Genomic DNA, 20,293 nt, shown 5'->3' with positions numbered 1-20,293 from the left:
AAAATTAATTCGATGACATGAAAGCCCAAATCCTTGTGTGTTATAGACTTCTGTGGTCCTCCTTTTGTTCCAGAAATTTTGATGGGGGGGTCGGAGAGAGAGAGAGAGAGAGAGAGAGAGAGAGAGAGAGAGAGAGAGAGAGAGAGAGAGAAGAGAGAGAGGAAGTAAAACTAGTTCATTTGTCTGTGTAAAAAGCAGGATGGGGGGGGGGAGAGTGCGAGACAGAAAAAGTTGGCCATAACCGAAGGGCCTTGGCTCCAGCTGAGTGGCTGTTATTATGACAGCGAAGGTGCACCACACGATCAAATCATAGCACTAAACCTTGTTACAAGGCCTTTTACAGCTGCAATATCTGGGTTACATGGAAACCCGCCGTAGAGCCTCCCTCTACGATGAAGTAAATGTCATTCCGACTGGCATCTTCTCTTCTAGCGAGTAATTTCTCTCAGCTGATAAATCGATACCGGGGGTGGGGGGTGGGGGGGGGAGAGACAAATGAGGCGAGCACAATGGCCACATTGAGGATCACAGTTTTATTCGTTTCAGAGCCCCCGTAGCAAAGTATTATTATTTTTTAAACACACACATCCAGGTATAAATTGATGCATTTGAGCTTAAGAGAGAGAGAGAGAGAGACTTAAAGAGAGGGGGACAGTCTGGAAGATGAAAAGAGAAGAGATTCTGCAAGTCTGCGCATCTTGTAGGCAAGGGGCGAGGCGGTCAATCCCTGATATTGATCTAAATTAATCTCCAAACCAAATGCAAAATAAAACTTGGACGGAGGTGGGAAATGTTCCAGGAAGCCGAAATTATATCAAATGCTTTTGAACAATGACACAATGGACATCATTCGTAGATGGTCAGGCACATGTAAATGCTATGGCAATTTATCTCCCATTTCCCCCACTTGATATAGTCATTGCATGCCCAAATTAAGAACATAAGGTGTCCCATAAACAAGGCAGCCCTACCATTAGGCAGAGTGAGGCAGCCCTTCTCAGGCAGCTGATCTGGAGTGTCATGAATGAGCAGTTTTGCTTCCAGGGAAAGGCGATTGTGGGCTTTGCTGCCGCAGGTGACAAAATAACTTGACCCACCTTGGCTACTATGTATCTTGACTTTGGCGAGGGGTGTTACTGCTGCACCTCAGGCAGCAAAATGTCATGGACCACCCCTGCCTGTGAAACTTGCCCAAAGAGAGCCCTGCTGGTTCAGGGTAATAACACCATTTCTGGAATGACTGTGCTGGCTGCCAAGGAAGTTTCTAAGCTCAGTACAAAGTACTAGTTTTGACCTATAAAGCCTCATGGGGCTCAGGACCCCAGTTCTTCAAGGACCACCTCTCCCCACATGAACCAACCCAGACGCTGCGATCAGCATCCCTAACCCACCAGATCCTATTTGATCTAGCCAGCTTCCTGATTGCAGTTTTGTTTATTAAAAAGAAGTGGGCTAAAACCCACATGGCTGACTGCCAATATGAATGTGGAGAGGAAAGGAGGAGGGGGGAAAGTTGGGTGCTAAGTTTGAAGTACAGTGGTACCTCGGGCTACAGACGCTTCAGGTTACAGACTCCGCTAACCCAGAAATATTACCTTGGGTTAAGAACTTTGCTTCAGGATGAGAACAGAAATCGTGCAGTGGCAACACAGCAGCAGCAGGAGGCCCCATTAGCTAAAGTGGTACCTCAGGTTAAGAACAGTTTCAGGTTAAGAACAGACCTCCAGAGCGAATTAAGTTCTTAACCCGAGGTACCATTGTACTAAGTTAAAAGTACCAAGCTAAATTACAAATACTGTATATGAAGCATTTCACTTCTTTTGTAACAAGCGGACAAGACCAACAGCGGGTCCAATGGTCAAGAAGTTTCTGGTTTCTGCACATGCTGTACACGGAAGTGAAGGACAGATGGGGCTTGTCAACCTGGGAAGGTAATCTATCTAGGAGAAGGAAAACTCTGATCCTAAACCTCTGCTGCCTGTCTTTTGGAGGAAAAAAAAGACTAAGAAGTAAACCAGGCTTCCTCAGCCTCGGACCTCCAGATGTCTTGAGACTACAATTCCCATCATCCCCGACCACTGGTCCTGCTAGCTAGGGATAATGGGAGTTGTAGGCCAAAAACATCTGGAGGGCCGAGGTTGAGGAAGCCTGGAGTAAACCCTACACAATCTGGACTGGAGTCCCTAATACGGTTGAATGATGCCTTGTATACCTCCTTCTGGCAACTCCTGCAGCCCTGCTGGTGCCAAATGTCCTGCTCTGCTTTCCTTTGGAGCACATTCCTTCGGATGAGTGAAGCTGATGGGGAGGTGGGTGGTCTTGTCGCCTGGGCAGCACAGGACTTCCATACATACTGCCCAGGCTTGTGCCCCGGGGAGGTCACTTTGGTGTTGCTAACACAGCAGTTTGACTCGTTTACATAGGAGACAGTGATGGCCACCAGCCTAGATGGTTTTCAAAGAGGACCAGATTAATTCATGGCAGAGATTGCTATCAATGGCAACTAACCGAATGGCTAAGCTCTGACTCCACTGTCTGAGGTAGCAAGGCTTCTGAATACCAGCTAGTGGCAGCCTCCGGAAAGGAGGTTTCTTGCCTAGATCACCATCAACTCTGCTCCTGTGGCCCTAGGGGAGATGAGGGGGTGTCTGAAAGCAGGTCAGAAACCTATGCACTGGTGTGGAGGACGTCCAGTCTGATGGCTCCTCCACATCACTGGCAGCATGAAACCCCCGGGTATAGAGTGATATATAAGTTCAAAAAAGTATAAAAATAATAACATGGAGATAAGCTGGAGGGTCCAGCTCCCTTCACTCCACATCTGAGAGAGCCGGTGTTCAAGGTCTGGGCAGGACTAAACTCTAACCTGGGCCTGGGTCTCTTCTAGGGAGCCAGTGTGGTGTAGTGGTTAAGAGCGGTGGACTCGTAATCTGGTGAACTGGGTTTGATTCCCTGCTCCTCCACATGCAGCTGCTGGGTGACCTTGGGCTACTCACACTTCTCTGAAGTCTCTCAGCCCCACTCACCTCACAGAGTGTTTGTTGTGGGGGAGGAAGGGAAAGGAGAATGTTAGCCGCTTTGAGACTCCTTAGGGTAGTGATAAAGCGGGTTATCAAATCCAAACTCCTCTTCTTCTTCTTCCAACTTTTTAATTCTATGATCTCAGAGATCAACATGAGAAGTCGTAGATGCGTACCTGAACAAACAGTATTCCTCCGTGTGAAATTAACATATCAATAAATGCATTCAAGGGGGGGGAAATACATACACATACATACCATTAGACCTCAAAACTGAAGAGGTAGGTTACCTTTTAGCCCAACTTTCATTTAATGCTCTGTTCGCAATATTGGAGACTAAAGGGAAGGGGAATTTTTGGGGGGGTGGGGGGGAACCTTCTCTCTAATTTCTCTCTGCATCCGTCCTCCCCATCTCCTCTTTCATGAGCTGACCAAGGAGATGAAATCTGGGTACTTTAATTACCATTCCCAGCCAACCGCCTGGCCTTTGATATGGAAATACCACTTCAACTCTGGCTCTGCCGCTGCTGCCTTTGCCTGTCCCCATCCTCCTTCCAGCCTTCCCAGATGAATTTTAAGCAGCCTTGGAAAACACACACACACACACACCACCTGATAGCAAGAACGAGTGAGAACATGTACAAAGGGTGACTTCCTGGCCAGTGTGATGGGGGCCGTCATCTCTGGGGAGGGAGAGACTGGGGACTTTGGGGGTGTCTGGCTTACATCTTCTGCATGCCCCGCACCCTGCTGTCAGCATTTCTTCTGGACCTCAATTCACATTAAAGGGGAGAAAAGGGAGGAAGAGGAGAAAGGAGGGGAAGAGAGAAGAGAGGCATTTGAAGAGCTGTCATGTACGGTTACCCTGTTATTGTCATCTGCCTGCTGCATGACTCGCGGCTCTGCTATAATTATTAATTGCACTTGTCAACTGTCATTAATTCCTCTTTAGCATCCCTGTCTTGGAGTAATTAGACAGAACAGCCTCACTGCACTCATTGTTTGGAGAGGCCCCTGAAAAGAGCCCGGTGGGCTTTGATGGGAGAGACAACCATGGCTAATAGAATAGAGATACCTTGAATGTAATCCTGTGTAAGGGAAGTGATGGGGGGGGGGGATGTGACTGCTAGGGAGTGGGTTTGGATCGGGACCATCCTTTGGGCAAGCGATTGAGGAGTTAACCTTTTCCTACTCAAAGCAGCAGTCCAAGGAACCTATGGAGGAGATGAAGGTAACCTCCGCAGTGAGGTCTACTTGCATCACCCTGAGCAGAGGATGAGGCAACGGAGGCCTCTGGTGAGAGGATGGGTGGTGCCACTCCATGCTGCGGTTGGGAGGAGTCTCATTTGAATGCACTCCTACATTGGCCTGGATAGCTCAGTTGGTTAGAGTGTGGTGCTGATAACGCCAAAGTTGCAGGTTCGATCCCCATAAGAGACTTGGGAGCAAATTGAAAAATTAGCACAGTGGGGAATGGCGTGGGCTCCAACATTTCTTCCTGATGTGTTGGAATTTATTTTTTATGGGTTATATATTTATTTATATACAAAAAGTAGGGTAATTAAAACACTGCACCTGCAATCCAAAGTGGTCCAACCCACTCTTCTACCTTCGGAAAAAAATCATAGAAGACACTACTAACGGGGAAAGGAGAGGTGGATTCTCAAAGATGCACAACATTGGGTTACAGACCATGGCGGAGGCCCAGAGCTGTCCATTTAAGTGCCTTTGAGAGCCAGTGTGGTGTAGTGGTTAAGAGCGGTAGTCTCGTAATCTGGTGAACTGGGTTCAATTCCCCGCTCCTCCACATGCAGCTGCTGGGTGACCTTGGGCCAGTCACACTTCTCTGAAGTCTCTCAGCCCCACTCACCTCACAGAGTGTTTGTTGTGGGGGAGGAAGGGAAAGGAGAATGTTAGCCGCTTTGAGACTCCTTAAAGGGAGTGAAAGGTGAGATATCAAATCCAAACTCCTCCTCCTCCTCTTCTTCTTCTTCTTCTTCTTCTTCTTCTTCTTCAAGAAAGATCTTTTCAAAATGTAGCGTAACAGCTCTATCCCACTGCAGAGTGCAGCTTCTGCCCAAGCTATGATAGCCTTTGAAAGTCCAGACCTGCTCATCATCAACAAAACCATCATTTTCCTCTACCAACTCTCTGCAATGAAGGGTGCTTAAGTTTAAGTGAGGATTTATAGTTCTGCTATATTTTTAGTTTGGTAGGGATGATTTTTGCCCAAGGCAGGTTAAAGAAGAGGATTTTTTCCCCCCAAGGAAGAAAGCTTTCCTCAAAGGGATTAAAAAGCTAGTTAAATGACCATCACGAAGGTCATTATAGCAATAAGATATTTCTTTCAAAAAAAAATTTTTTTTTAAACTCTGGCAGTCTCTCACTCTCTTGGATTACTTTGATATTTTACTTTTCTGACTTAAGAGAATAAGAACATTCGTGATTTTTCCAAGTAAGCAGCTATAGCTTAACTTAGTGGTTATCCCCCAGCCAATCAGGATGTTAAAGGGCTCCCCTCCCATCGTATAGTAATATGGGCCAAAGTATATATATATATAAATATTTCTCAAAAACCCTTTTAGGTCATTATGCCAGGGAGTTATTAGGTTGGAAAAGAGCTTCTAGGCAAATGATGCAATTCACGAACCTTTTACACCAGAAATAATGGTTGGATTATTTCTGCCTCACAAGCAGTCTTGAGGTCTTGAATTCTTTTTTTATTTTTGGAGTTCCTACACAAAAGGCAATGTTCCTTTGCTGTTGAGTAATAACACAGAGCAGTTTAAAAGGTGAAAGGAACCTCAACACTGAATAGGGAGATTGTAATTAAAGTTACAAACGTGGTAATGAGAGCAGGTTGTTTTGAATTGGGGAAAGGAGATCTTAATTTTCTCCTTAGGATTCTTTCTTCCCCTGACCACCCCTCCCTTCTTTGCTCACATTGTTATTTTCCGCTGCCAAGGATGCCCGATTCTTCTAAGTCCCCTTTATGCTTAATTATGTGTAGGTAAGGATGCAGGTTAGATTTGGTTTGGGTCATGCTTGAACACAGAGGCAGGCAACCTAAGGCCCAGAGGCCAGATGTGCCCCAATCCAGCCTGCGGACGGTCCAGGAATCAGCGTGTTTTTACGTGAGTAGAATGTGTCCTTTTATTTAAAATGCGTCTAAAATGCGACCGGCCCACCGCTGAAAAAGGTTGCTGACCCCTGCTTTAACACAAACCTACCTGATTTGCACTTCCTACAACAATTTGCAAACCAAAACCCAACTACCCTTCAAAATCCATGCTTCTTTCATCATTCTGGTCTCAAGAAATATCCGAAATAATTAAATCACTTCTTTAGGCCTTCCCATAACTGCCATTGCTAAATATGTGGACTGATCACATGAAAAGCTTGTCACCCTAAAGAACTTTTGTCATGGGTGTTGGCTGCAGCTAGGGCTTCAATAACCCAGCAATGGAAAACCTTGAAAAAGATACATTTGTCTTCATGGCATAAGAACTTAGGGACTTTAGCTGTTGCAGAAAATAATAATAATAATAATAATAATAATAATAATAATAATAATAATAATAATAAAGTGCATCTTTCCAGAGAGATGGAGGTTGGGAATGTCATCTGTTGGGAGTTTATTACTTATGTTTCGGACTTTGGTGCCCAACATTTACCATCCATGGCAGTTCAGGATATATGGAAGCCTTGGTGTGTTACCATTTCTTCCTCTTATTTATTTGCTTGCTTTCCTGTTACATTGTACAGTGCCCTGCAACTGCACCATTGGGGTGATTTTTTGTTTCAGTACTTCCTTTTTCATTGTAACATAATGACCATTACTATGTTACAATAAAAAAGAAGAACTAAAACAAAAATACACATTTGCCCAAATTTTTCAAGATCGTTCTCTAGCCAGATATATATATATATGTATATGTTAGGGGAAAGTTTGCATAGAAATGTGAAAGCGTATTAGTGGATTCAGGTAGGTAGCTGTGTTGGTCTGACGCAGTCGAAATAAAAATAAATAAAAATAAAAAATGTCTTATAGACCAACTAAGTTTGTTCTGGTATAAGCTTTCATGTGCATGCACACAGATATTAGTGGAAACTGCTTGCAAGAAGGTGTTGATTTGGCAGAATTGCAGACAAAGATGTATTTATTAAGAGAAAATGCAAAAATGTGGAGAGCTGGAAAAAATGAGAAGCAGAGGGAAATTATAATTGACAGACTCGGCCAATTTCCTCAATCTCATGTCTGGCTAATGGGGACCGTGCTGATGGGGGAAGTTGTGCAGCTTTGGTGACCTTGCCCCCCATATCTAGAGGGAAAACCATGGGTCCATGCCCTGCTGCGTTGCCCCATGGTTCTGCAGAACCCCCTGTGAATTGGACTTTGCTATATTTGAGACCCTCTTGAACAGAGAAGGTTGGTCCATTAGTGCATTGGGGAACTGCCTTACCAATCTCAGTCTGCAACTCTTAGCCATGGAAGGAAAGGGGCACACACACAGAGAGAGAGAAAGCAGTGATTTTGCACACACACACGGGGAATGGAGCTATCACATACAGAGAAAGAGGCAATTACATACAGATGCACATTCACAGAGCTTGCCATCTGTCTGGTGCAGGTCAGCAATAAAACTGGTGTCAGTGAAATTAACTCTTTATTCAAAGAAACCAAACAGTGCAGGCCTAGTGATCGCAACAACTCTTCCCCATAGGTCTTGCCACAATGAGGCAGTCATGAAAACTGAAGGTCCCCACCTTCCCACTGCCCTGTAAGGCTCCTTCCCCAGCACCCTAAGGCTCTGCTTTCTTGTTACTCATTGCCCTGTCCTTCTCATTTCTCTGTGTGTTCTGGGAGTCCAAGGATGAGGGGAGCTGGTCGCAGCAGGAGGGGGAGACTGCCTGGCTTCTTCAGCAGCCTGCCTCATCTCTGTCTCCCCCTCCTCTCCTGCCTCTCATTCAGGACTTCTCTCTGCCACAGCCTCTTCCTGCTCACTAAACCCTGTTGCCCCTTCAGCCTCCAACACCTCCTCCTCCTAGTCTTCTCCCTCTGACCTCTCATCGTCGTCCCACCACCAACCCCCTGGCTCTGAACCTTCTTCCCCTGGGGGTTCCCCAGATGGTGTCTCCTACCACTCCTCTGAATCCAGCCAGTGCTTTTTTCTAATGGGACGCATACTCCTAAACATTTTGTGAATCTAAATTTGGTTTCATTGAGGGGCAGTATTTCAATATGAGTAGGAAAATGAGAGTAACCCCCAAACATTTTTTTTAGAAGAAAGGCACTGCATCCAGTCAGTCCTTGACACTTACAAGCATTCCTGGTGTGGTCCTTCGCTTTAGTCTCAGTGTTATCATTACATAATTCAGTAGAGAGGACAGGTGGAAGGCAAAACTAGAATTAGTTGACTCTACCCTGCTGTGGGTAAAAGCCTCAGCGCCTAGGGCTTGCCGATCGAAAGGTCAGCGGTTCGAATCCCCGCGACGGGGTGCGCTCCCGTTGTTTGGTCCCAGCGCCTGCCAACCTAGCAGTTCGAAAGCACCCCCGGGTGCAAGTAGATAAATAGGGACCGCTTACCATCGGGAAGGTAAACGGCGTTTCCGTGTGCTGCGCAGGCCAGATGCAGCTTGTCACGCTGGCCACGTGACCCGGAAGTGTCTGCGGACAGCGTTGGCTCCCAGCCTATAGAGTGAGATGAGCACACAACCCTAGAGTCTGGCAAGACTGGCCCGTACGGGCAGGGGTACCTTTACCTTTACCTTTTTACCCTGTGATTGGCTCTGGCGCCACCTACTGGTGGCCTCCCTGTCCTCCACCCTACTAGTTCCAATGTGCACCAGCCATCACAGCTCTTAAAACACCATGGCCTTTTCCTCCATCTTCTTCCCATGCCAGACGCAGTATGTCTTTTTGACTTGCCACGTCCATTTCTCTTAGCCTCATTGACTTCCACCTAATCACAACTGAGCTTCTTGGAAGCCTTTTTAACAGGGTCAATCGAGAAATTATGGGCAATTCGCATTCAAATAGATATTCCCAAAATTTGCTGATCACTGGGGGCGGGTGTCTGTTTTTGTCCCAGAGATCACATAAAATATTACATTAGGGGGTGGGGGAGCTGTGGTACAAAGAAGAAAACAAAGGGAACGGTAACAATGTGGCCAAGCAGCTCGAATCTTCTAATTTATGTAGAATGGATTATTACTTCGACAACTTGACCCCGGGCAAAAGTTCCTCAGCTGAGAAGATTTACAATCTAATTATGCAGCAAGTTCTGCTGTGGCAGTTTGGGTCTTCTATTACATTACATTACATTAGCTAAAATAGCTGCTTCCTCACTCTCTTGGTGTTCCATGCACTCCAATCGTCCGCATCGTTCTACTCTTTGGCTGCTTTTAGTTAAAATATACATATTTATGCTGATGCCTTCTTGCTCCCCACAGCAGCCGCGGGATTAAGCAGTTGATGCTTTACATGTTCTGCAATTTGGGAACTCCCTCTCAGCTGAGCGACTTTAAAGGACCATCAAAGTATTTTTCATAATTTTTCCAATGACCATTTTCGCTCCCCCTACCCCAACTTGTCCACAAATAACTCCACGAGAAAGCCTGGGGCTAAGATCTGTTTTGTTTTCCCATGATTCTTCCCTGCAAGCACATCTAGTTCACTATAGGGCATAGCAACACTGGGATTTTTTTTTTGCTCCTAAATATATTGCACAGTATGGGGCTTCCAGCATACAAAGACACCTGAATATTGTTTTAGACCACTCAGCCATCAAACCTGGCATTGGTTATTCTAGCTGGTGGTGGCTAGGGGTGAACGAGGGTCATCTAAGTCCAGCCTCCTGCAATGCAGGAATGTCAATTTTGCACATATTCACTCATCAATCTGTTTCATCCCATATCCACATTAACCCAATGTGCAGAAGAATTCATATTTAACTATAATAATAATAATAATAAATTTTATTTATACCCCGCCTTCCCCAGCCAAAGCCGGGCTCAGGGTGGCTAACAAGCAATAATAAAAACAAGTTGAATGAATACAATTTAAAAACAAGATTTAAATACAACATTGAAACATTTAAATGCAGCCTCATGACAGGAGGAGAAAGGAAAAAAGGAAGGAGGGGGGAATCAAACTGACTGCAAGCCAAAGGCCAGGCAGAACAACTCTGTCTTACAGGCCCTGCGGAAAGAAATCAGATCCTGCAGGGCCCTGGTCTCAGGAGACAGAGTGTTCCACCAGGCTGGAGCCAGTGTTGAAAAGGCCCTGGCACTGATTGAGGCTAGTATAATTTCCTTGGGGCCAAGACCTCTAAGGTGTTGCTATTTATGGACCTTAAGGTCCTCTGTGGGGCATACCAGGAGAGGCGGTCCTGTAGGTACGAGGGTCCTAGGCCATGAAGGGCTTTAACGGTAAAAACCAGCACCTTAAATCTGACCCTGTACTCCACCAGGAGCCAGTGCAGCTGGAAAAGCACTGGGTGAATATGCTCCCATGGCAGGGACCCCGTGAGGAGCCTCGCTGCAGCATTCTGCACCCGCTGGAGTTTCTGGGTCAGCTTCAAGGGTAGCCCCACTTGGAGCGAGTTACAATAATCAAGCCTGGAAGGTGACTGTTGCATGGATCACTGTGGCCAGGTCGGGGTGGGAAAGATACAGGACCAACTGCATTCAAATATATTTCATAAAAAAAAAAAAAAAACAGATTTGTGCACGTATTTTAGCTTATCATGTGCATTTTAAGACACTTCAGTAGGCTTTTTGAGCTAAGCACTATATCACAAAATTTAGAGGGGTGTGAAATCTAAAGGCTAATTATGTTTGATCCATATATTCATCCTAGGAGGTGCTCCTCTAGTAAGTTCGCTCTGGAATACACGGAAACTGAATTCTTCAAGTATCCATCACTCTAAATAGCCACTCAATGGTAAGCTAGCTCGGTATACATATTTGATTGCACGCAGAAAATTCATTTCTACTCCACAGGTCTCATGTGGAATGCTTACTCCTTACTCCAAAAGTATCCAATCATCTGGGAGTACATTGGGAAATCTAAGAGACTGTAGCAGGCCCCACAAAATGCCCAGATAGAATTACTAATAGCAATGCGCAGCACTGCCAGACCCTATAGCAGGCAAAACACCTCTATGCCTACAAAAATAATAAACCACAATGCAAGAAAGCTCCCCAGAAACAGGCAATCTACCCCAAATCAGACAGTAGTGCCCCCACACTTGATAGCATCATGTCCTGCCCTCACTTTATCCTTGAATTCTGACAATCCCAGACAAATGTTCAAAATGTCCAAAACCTCGCAGACGCACCTGCGAATGCAGACTAACTCCTAAATGTGTTTATCAGCATTTATTTCTGTATTTCCCTATTTTTCAGACATATAAAGGTAAAGGTACCCCTGCCCGTACGGGCCAGTCTTGACAGACTCTAGGGTTGTGCGCCCATCTCACTCAAGAGGCCGGGGGCCAGCGCTGTCCGGAGACACTTCCGGGTCACGTGGCCAGCGTGAGATCGCTGCTCTGGCGAGCCAGAGCCGCACACGGAAACGCCGTTTACCTTCCCGCTAGTAAGCGGTCCCTATTTATCTACTTGCACCTGGGAGTGCTTTCGAACTGCTAGGTTGGCAGGCGCTGGGACCGAACAACGGGAGCGCACCCCGCCGCAGGGATTCGAACCGCCGACCTTTCGATCGGCAAGCCCTAGGCGCTGAGGCTTTTACCCACAGCGCCACCCACTGTCCCTTTTCAGACATATACCAAGGAGTCAAATTTAGGTGAATTTTAACATTCACCAACACTATTCTGAATCTTCAGACAATTACAAAAAAATAATAAAATCATCTTGTTAGCTTTCCATTGTGAAGGTTATTGCTCAACAAATTTCAGAAAACTTCCTTCTTCCCTCTCCCTTTCTTACGGTAAATGTCATCAATTTAGCAAATGTTGACATTTACCATCATTTATGGTGCCTACCCTTCCCAACATGGGAATTGTGCCAGCAGGGAGTGTGATCATCAGAGAGCCCAATGTAGTTCTGATGCTCCGTTTCCTATAATGCCTTGGCTTTCTTCATGCACTAGGAAGCATCCTCCTCCAAGCATTTAAGAGATCAAGGGGAGAAATTATGATGCTATTTGGTGCTTTTAATAAGGATGTAATCTATGACATGCCTAGGATTGCACTGTAAATCTTGTCCTCATCCACAGCTAACAGATATGTTCCATGTCACAGATGTACTGTAAATGTTAAAGACAAACCTCACAATATTAAGCATTTCTAACATTTACCGAAGGCCTCCTAAAATAAATGTTAAGAATAACTGGTAAGAGTCAGCATTCACCAGTTCATTTGTAAATAGATATTGGCTATAATTCCCACTCACCCTTAGAAAGCAAGGAGTTGGAAGTTCCAAGTTCTAAGGAACAACATTTGGTTTTTAGGCAGTCAAAATACCGAAAAGAAAGAAGTGGTTCTTTCTCAACGGCTGGCAACCTCTGTCGCACCAAAGGCCTTAAAGTCAAACTCAAAGTGAGCCATTACTCTGTGACCCTTAATTATTCAGAAATAGTTTAGCAACTGGCAGAAATACTTTATCCTCCCTATAAAGTATGCATTTTGCTGTCTAGATACATGACCCCCGCTGATGGGTGAAAAGTGATTTCTTGTTTGATAAACTCACTTGGAAGTGAAGGCTGATTAATTGCAGTTAGGAGTCAAAGGTGAATCAGAGAGCTGCTGGAAATAAAAAGAAACCTTTTATATAAGATGATATATTCAAATATATACTGATGTAAAATACCACTCTGGGGTTGTCAATAAAATGGGGGCACAGTGTCCTTCAGACCACAAGCTGAACACTTTGGATTATATAATTTTTAAAAATGGGAGTTTTCCTTTATGAGCTGTGCATAAGGCTTGGTCTGTAATGCAGCAAAATGAAGTGGTAGAGTCCTGAGGTGGAGCGGACTTCAGATTGCATGTGGAGGTACACCATTTACAAAACTAAATGCCCAATTAAAGCAAACCAACCCCATACTTGAAGAAAAATACCTTACAAAGAAAATGGTTCTAAGTCAGGCCTAAGTCTGTTCTGGTTCAGTGCGAGATTTCTACTTGCAGGGAGACCGGTCAGCATTCAGAAATGATTTTACCCACCTCCCATGTGAAGTGGAACAATCCACTGCACCACCTCATCTTGTTTCATGCACATGCTAAGTCTAAGGTCTAACCCTCACTGGGTGGTAAACCTGTCTTGACTGTACCACCTTGGACTCATGAGGGCTCATGATCAAATGTTCCTTTATTTTATTTTTTAAAAAACAATCTTACCTACAGAAAACTAGTCTGTCAGGGTGAAGGCTAAACTAGAAACCTACTCAAAGAGATGCTAGATTTCTATCTGAAGGGAATTCTTGTGTGGAATAGCATTTTGTCAGATGAGGCCCCCACTTGCTGCCTGAGGTGGTACAGATCAGGTACAGGATTATCTGAGAAGAATTAGGCCTCAGGTAGACTGCCTGTGTATACAAAGAGACAGAGAATAGTTGGTTGTGGTCATGAAAGGCCAAAAGCACCTCCGACCCAAAATAGCTGAGAAGAATGCTTCTGACTTTTGAATTATGGTGCTGGAGGAGACTCTTGAGAGTCCCATGGACTGCAAGAAGATCAAACCTATCCATTCTGAAGGAAATCAGCCCTGAGTGCTCCCTGGAAGGACAGATCCTGATGTTGATATTGGAGCTGAGGCTCCAATACTTTGGCCACCTCATGAGAAGAGAAGACTCCCTGGAAGAGACCCTGATGTTGGGAAAGATTGAGGACACAAGGAGAAGGGGACGATAGAGGACGAGATGGTTGGACAGTGTTCTCGAAGCTACTAACATGAGTTTGACCAAACTGCGGAAGGCAGTGGAAGACAGAAGTGCCTGGTGTGCTCTGGTCCATGGGGTCACGAAGAGTCGGACATGACTAAACGACTAAACAACAACAACAACAAATGCTTCTCACATCAGCTAAGAGACATTTATTTCATATCTAGGTACCAAACTGGCAACACATGAAGCTTGCATGGAAAGGTGTTCTTCATTGCTGCCCCCCAGCTGTGGAGGAATATTCTTTCTCTGGAAGGCAATGGGTAGGCCAAATGCAAATGATCAGTCTATAAGCCCTCGATCAGCCTTCTTTACTTGAAGGATCACCTTACTGCAGAAGAGGAACTTTTACAAAACTTTATTGTCTGTTCTGCACTTGTAAGCAACCAATCCTTTAGTGTGGCAACACCTACTTTCTGAAATTCCCTGCCTATTCACACAACACAGTTCTCTTCATTGCACTGTAACTTTATAGCAAAGTATAGTGAGGAACACTGAAAGACTGAGACACTGATGTGACTTCAAGGCTGGATTACTGCAATGCACTCTGTGTGGGGCTTCCCTTGTGGTTGTTTTGGAAACAGCAGTTAGTGTCGAATGCTTTAGCATGATTGATGTCAGGAGTGAGATCCCAGCACTGTATCACATCTCTGGTTAAAGATCTGCCCTGGTTGCTGACCCAACTTCAAATCTTACTAGTAGTACATAAAGCCATTAACAGTATGGAACCAGTAAACATCTCTCAAGCCTTGTCCTTTATGTGTCTGCTTTACCACCTAGATCTGTACAACTTGCACTCTTGCACAATACAATGTTCAATCCACATATGTTAGGAGTTTAGCATTCAGTGTACCAACAGCAGACATATTAGTTTTGTTGTTTCAGACTCCTGGTAAAAACAATTCCTTTTTGGGAAGCCTACCTGAGCATGTGGGTTAGAAGTGGGTGGCACTGTGGTCTAAACCACAGAGCCCAGGGCTTGCCGATTGGAAGGTTGGTGGTTCGAATCCCTGTGACAGGGTGAGCTCCCGTTGCTCAGTCCCAGCTCCTGCCCACCTAGCAGTTCGAAAGCACGTCAAAGTGTGAGTAAATAAATAGGTACCACTCCAGTGGGAAGGTGGACGCGGGTGGCGCTGTGGGTAAAAGCCTCAGCGCCTAGGGCTTGCCGATCGAAAGGTCAGCGGTTCGAATCCCCGCGGCGGGGTGCGCTCCCGTCGTTCAGTCCCAGCGCCTGCCAACCTAGCAGTTCGAAAGCACCCCCGGGTGCAAGTAGATAAATAGGGACCGCTTACCAGCGGGAAGGTAAACGGCGTTCCGTGTGCTGCGCTGGCTCGCCAGATGCAGCTTTGTCACGCTGGCCACGTGACCCGGAAGTGTCTCCGGACAGCGCTGGCCCCCGGCCTCTTGAGTGAGATGGGCGCACAACCCTAGAGTCTGTCAAGACTGGCCCGTACGGGCAGGGGTACCTTTACCTTTTACCAGTGGGAAGGTAAACGGTGTTTCCATGTGCTGCTCTGGTTCGCCAGAAGCGGCTTAGTCATGCTGGCCACATGACCTAGAAAAACTGTCTGCGGACAAACGTCGGTTTCCTCGGCCAGGAAAGCGAGATGAGTCACCGCCACCCTAGAGTTGCCCGTAGCTGGACCTAATGGTCAGGGGTACCTTTACCTGAGCATGTAAACAAGTTTGGCATACTTGTTTTTATTTTTCTCCTGAACTTATTTGCATATTGCTAATTGCTATAAACTGTTTCACACACACTGCTTAGAGGTTCTTTGCTTATGTGGTTGATGAGTTCCTCAAATAAACAAAAACCAAACTCAGGACCGGGTTTCAAGAGTCCATCTCAGGTACAAAGCCCACTGAGAGGCCTTGGCAAAACCTCTCAGGTAGGGTTGCCATACATCTGGAGTTTCCTGGACCCAGCCAGTATTCGGGCCTCGTAAACAGAAATCACTGAAATGTCTGGGGAAATCCGGAGGTAAAGCAAGCCCATTTCGGAAGTGTAGATTTTGGCAAATTTCATCAAAAATAGCTCAAAAACTTTTTTTTCTTTTGAGATTTTTGAAATATGGCAATCTCAGTGAACGTACGTTGCAAGGGTGTTGCAGATATGTAACACCACTGGGAGCTCCCTGATGGAAGGAGGACAGGATCCAAAGGCAAGTTATCACCATTGGTCTTGTTCCATAATCTTTTACACCTTCTGCCCTTCAAATGTCATGTGTGACAGAAAACAAGAGGTTTGTTCCATACCATCAACCCAATAAAACAGAGGATCGTGCCTCAAAACGGAATGTATCATTATATCACAGAGCGGAAAACACAAATCATGGTCATATAGAAATTATTCAAGCGGAATACCTTTTCTAGTTTCTGCTTTTGCATTTTCATATCGGACACCTCTGCGATGTGCGCCCTTCACAATATGTGCAATGGGTTTGTTTGCGTTGTCCTACCCAATAGCGCTGAGCTGTAGGTTTTCCTATTCTTCAGAGTCTTCAAAGCACGGTAATGGGAACGGAGTCATTAGCAGGAAAAGGGCTAAAAAACAAAAAACAACATACCTGTGAGCATTTTGTATACATTTTACCATCTCAAATCTTAGCCAAATAATCATATCAGTTCAGTCAGTTGCAGCGCCATTCTAACTATGTCTACTCAGGAGTAAGTCCTGCTAAATGACTCCCAGTTAAGCTGGATAAAGATTGAGGGTTTAATTGATACAACCTGCATAAACACTGGATCTGAAGGAAAGAGCCTTTGCTTCGGAGATGATGTATTTGTGCGTCACAGCAGTAATCAACCTACAGAGGTGTTTTGAGTATCTAATGATTGGGTTCATCTGTATTTGGCAGGATTAGGGTGGATGTTTCAGTCTACCATCATTCCAAGTCTTCCTCTGGGAAGGAAACTTAGCAGCAGCCACAAATCCACTCCTGCTACTGTGCCACTAAAATGGCAGTCCCCTGCAGTTTGCCACCTGAGAATAGGGTGTGAGTGTCAGGAACCTCTACACAACTGGGGATTCTTGGCCAATCAGGATCCCTGCTGATGTGTTGGAACTCTGGACTCATGGGGCCAGTGTGAGAAACTCAGACATATAAGCTAGGCACCAAATTTCTCCTTAAACCATGGTTGCGGTCACCAAAATGGAACGTCTAGTTGCCATTTTGGGGCAAGTTGGGTCTAAAGCAGTGTTTCTCAACATGTAGGTCCCCAGATGTTGTTGGACTACAACACCCATCGTCCCTGACCGCTGGTCATGCTGGCTAGGGATGATGGGAGTTGTAGTCCAACAACATCTGGGGACCCACAGGTTGAGAAACACTGCACTAAAGTCTTATCCCCCCCCCCCCAATGATAGACTGGCTGTGATTGATTCTCGGTTAAACATCTGGTTAGTTCAGAAGACAACCTTGCGCTAGTTAAGAGCTTTGAGAACCAAAACAGGAAAAGTCACTTGATCCAGGCACAATCAACATATATACTGGCCTATTTCGACCTCTTTTTCTTAAGGGTGACACGGACGCATTCATAACATAAGAACATTCTGCACAACTGTGAGCACAACAGTGGGGTGGGGTAAGTGAAGACAAGCGACAACAATTAACTGTAACGTTCACCGCTCCTGCTCAGGCTGCACGGAAAAAGCATTTGGGTTCCTGAAATTCATCCCAACTGTGCAGATAAAATATTAAGGATAGAATTCTACAGGATGTGGCATTCATGTGTTAAAACAGTTAAGATCCAATGGTCCCCAGGCATGCACCTCCAGATGGTGGAGACGTCAGGCAGCATCCTGGCACCCGGGCATCTTCACTTGGTTGCAGGTGGCTGATAGCCAGGCGCTAAATGCGCCCGGTGCCTGGCTAATTTCAAACACTGCATGGGGCTTAAAGACCCCTTGCTCTCCAACAAAGTATGGTATGCCTCTCGTCCATTTGCCAAGGAAAGACACAGGTCTCTTGGGACCAGATTTTGTGTGTTGTTTCCCCCATTAGTCTACAATGTGTGTCTAAGTTAAATAAAAGTTTGCCGTCGTCTAAATGGCAGCCATCCTCTGAATTGCCAAAAATGTGTAGCAGCAAGTTTTGCTGCTGTTCAGTGCAGAGGAGGGAGAGGGGAGATTGCAATCTATTTCCCAACCTGAGTCATTTATCCCCTATTAGATAAAAGTATAATAGACTATACCAAAAGGGTCACTGGCCTTCCATTTAATGATATTGCCAGCACCAATCTACATTTTTTCTTTCTCCCGGCTGCATCCCACAACACAGAATAAATGGCTGATCTCTTCACAATAACAGCTGATTTCTATTTATTAAGCTAAAAAGGTCACCATTTTCTACGGCTAGGCCGCCCCGCACTATTGATAATTTTATGCATAAACAAATGGCAAATTTGTGCCACATAAATATGCATTAGCAATTACTTTTTCTCCGGGCAACGCTCACCGCATGCAAATGCGTCCCCCTGGTAGGGCTGGTTGGCTTTTGTTTTAGCTCTTGAATGGCCAAACAAAAGAGCACAATAATAATAATAATAATACACTGATTTTTTTTTAAAAAAAAATAAAAAATAAATGCCAATCAATAGGAAATGCTAATGCAAAGGTAAATGGCAAGAAACTTGCTTGAAAGGGAGAGAAGAAAGAAAAAGAGAAAAGGCAACAAACAAACGTAATGAAAGGGTGTGTGGGGGGGAATATTGCATATGGGCGGCTCTCAATTTTACACCTATTTCAACAATTAAAAAAAAGAAAGAAAGAAAGAAAAAGAAAATCCTGAAATGGCTAAATTGCTCTTGAAATGGTAACAGACAGAATGGCATTAAACCAGACACCAGATGGAGGAAGGAGAAAAATACATACAAGTTGAATAAACACCAAAGAGGACACAAGCGCACATAAGGGGGGGTGAGAGAGAAAAAGGGAAAGGTTGGGAATGTATATGCAGAGTTTTGAAGGTAATTTATGCAGTTCTGGAGTTGTCACGGATCCATTCCTGTTTCTGGGTGTTTCGTTTTTTAAAAAAGTGGAAAATATACCCCAAGCATCAAGAAGTTGCTGTCTGAAAAGCAATCGACTTTATTGCAATTGATTGACATGATTATCTGCATGCACTTGTTTAGAATTTGTTTGCTTGTTTTTTAAATCGATCAGCGTCACACAAAAATAACGTAAAAATGCAATGGGACAGATTGGAAACAGTAAATCCATAATAACAGGGTCCAATGCGATGGCTCTGGGAAAAGCCAGGGCAAAATGATGTATTCACAAGACGTCTGAAGCAACATTCTTAGCTCTTGACACCTTGCCATTATCTTTTAGGCAAACTAACCCAAGTTGTAGGCGTGTGTGATGATGCTTCACTTGAAAGTGGAGGAGCTCCAGCTTCATTAATCTGTATGATATGGGCAGAAAACGTCAAGTCCGAGAGCCAAAAATGACCCCAGGGCCTCAGGATTCTCCCTCGCTCTATTTCCCTCCCTCACTAGATCCAACAGGACTCTCTTATTCTGGAACAGGACCTGTCCCAGATTTCTGGGAGGACTTATTGGAATCTGCCATGGGTCCCATCCAGTTCTGGAAAGTCTTAGACCATGTAGAGCCCAATTGCCAAGTCCTAATAAGGTACCCTAATTGATTGATTGTGATTTTATGTAAGCTGTGTTACTTTTATTGTTGTTAGCTGCTCTGAGCCTGGCTTCGACTGGGGAGGACGGGATATAAATAAAATTTTATTATTTTTTATATTATTACCCAAGCACTGAGAGAGCATTGCAAATTCCAAAAGGATAGTCATTTAGCTTCTCGCAGCTAAATGAACAATGCATGCTGACCACTTAAACAACCATAGATAACATTGCATGACATACGAGCCAGTTCTTAGGGGCCAAGGCAGTTCCTGCCCCCATGATTTTTTTTAAGGGGACCGGGCCCCCTCAATGCTCAGAGGGTGTTCGGCTCTGCCCCAGGCTCCTCACAACTACACACATGATGTTGCGCACATGACATCAGGACAATGTGGGGGCACCTCCATCCACGTGAGAAAATGGCGCCTCTGTTGCATGATAATAGCTTTTATAGATCACACCACCTCAAAACATCTTCCACTATGCAATTAGTTAACTGTTATTAATGTGTTCTTTCATTAAGGTGTTAAAGGCTCTTAGCTCTCTCTCTCTGGATCTCAGCGAAGCCTATAGTTTTGTGCCAGACTCCAGATGCAGTTTGGGAGCTTGTCCAGAAATCCACTCCCAAAATTCAGAAGGCTGGGCTTCTCTCCCAGCTTTCACCAAATGCTACAATTAATGGAGGGTATCTGAGAAATAACACTGGCAAAGTGCTCACAAGACACTGTTTTAA

General features: G+C 45.0%; 1 protein-coding gene across 3 annotated transcripts in view; it reads right to left on the bottom strand.

Annotated features, from left to right (window-relative positions):
• Window positions 1-20,293, bottom strand: part of SOX5 (SRY-box transcription factor 5) — a 771,121-nt gene that overhangs the window by 603,704 nt on the left and 147,124 nt on the right. For all 3 annotated transcript variants that reach the window (XM_028746002.2, XM_077935293.1, XM_028746004.2), the window contains exon 2: window positions 16,288-16,467. The gene's annotated coding sequence lies outside the window, so the exon portion shown is untranslated. The remainder of the gene's footprint in view (window positions 1-16,287; window positions 16,468-20,293) is intronic.

This window comes from Podarcis muralis, chromosome 10 (genome assembly GCF_964188315.1).
Source record: "Podarcis muralis chromosome 10, rPodMur119.hap1.1, whole genome shotgun sequence".
Lineage (NCBI taxonomy): Eukaryota > Metazoa > Chordata > Lepidosauria > Squamata > Lacertidae > Podarcis > Podarcis muralis.
This window is presented reverse-complemented; position numbering and strand designations above follow the sequence as displayed.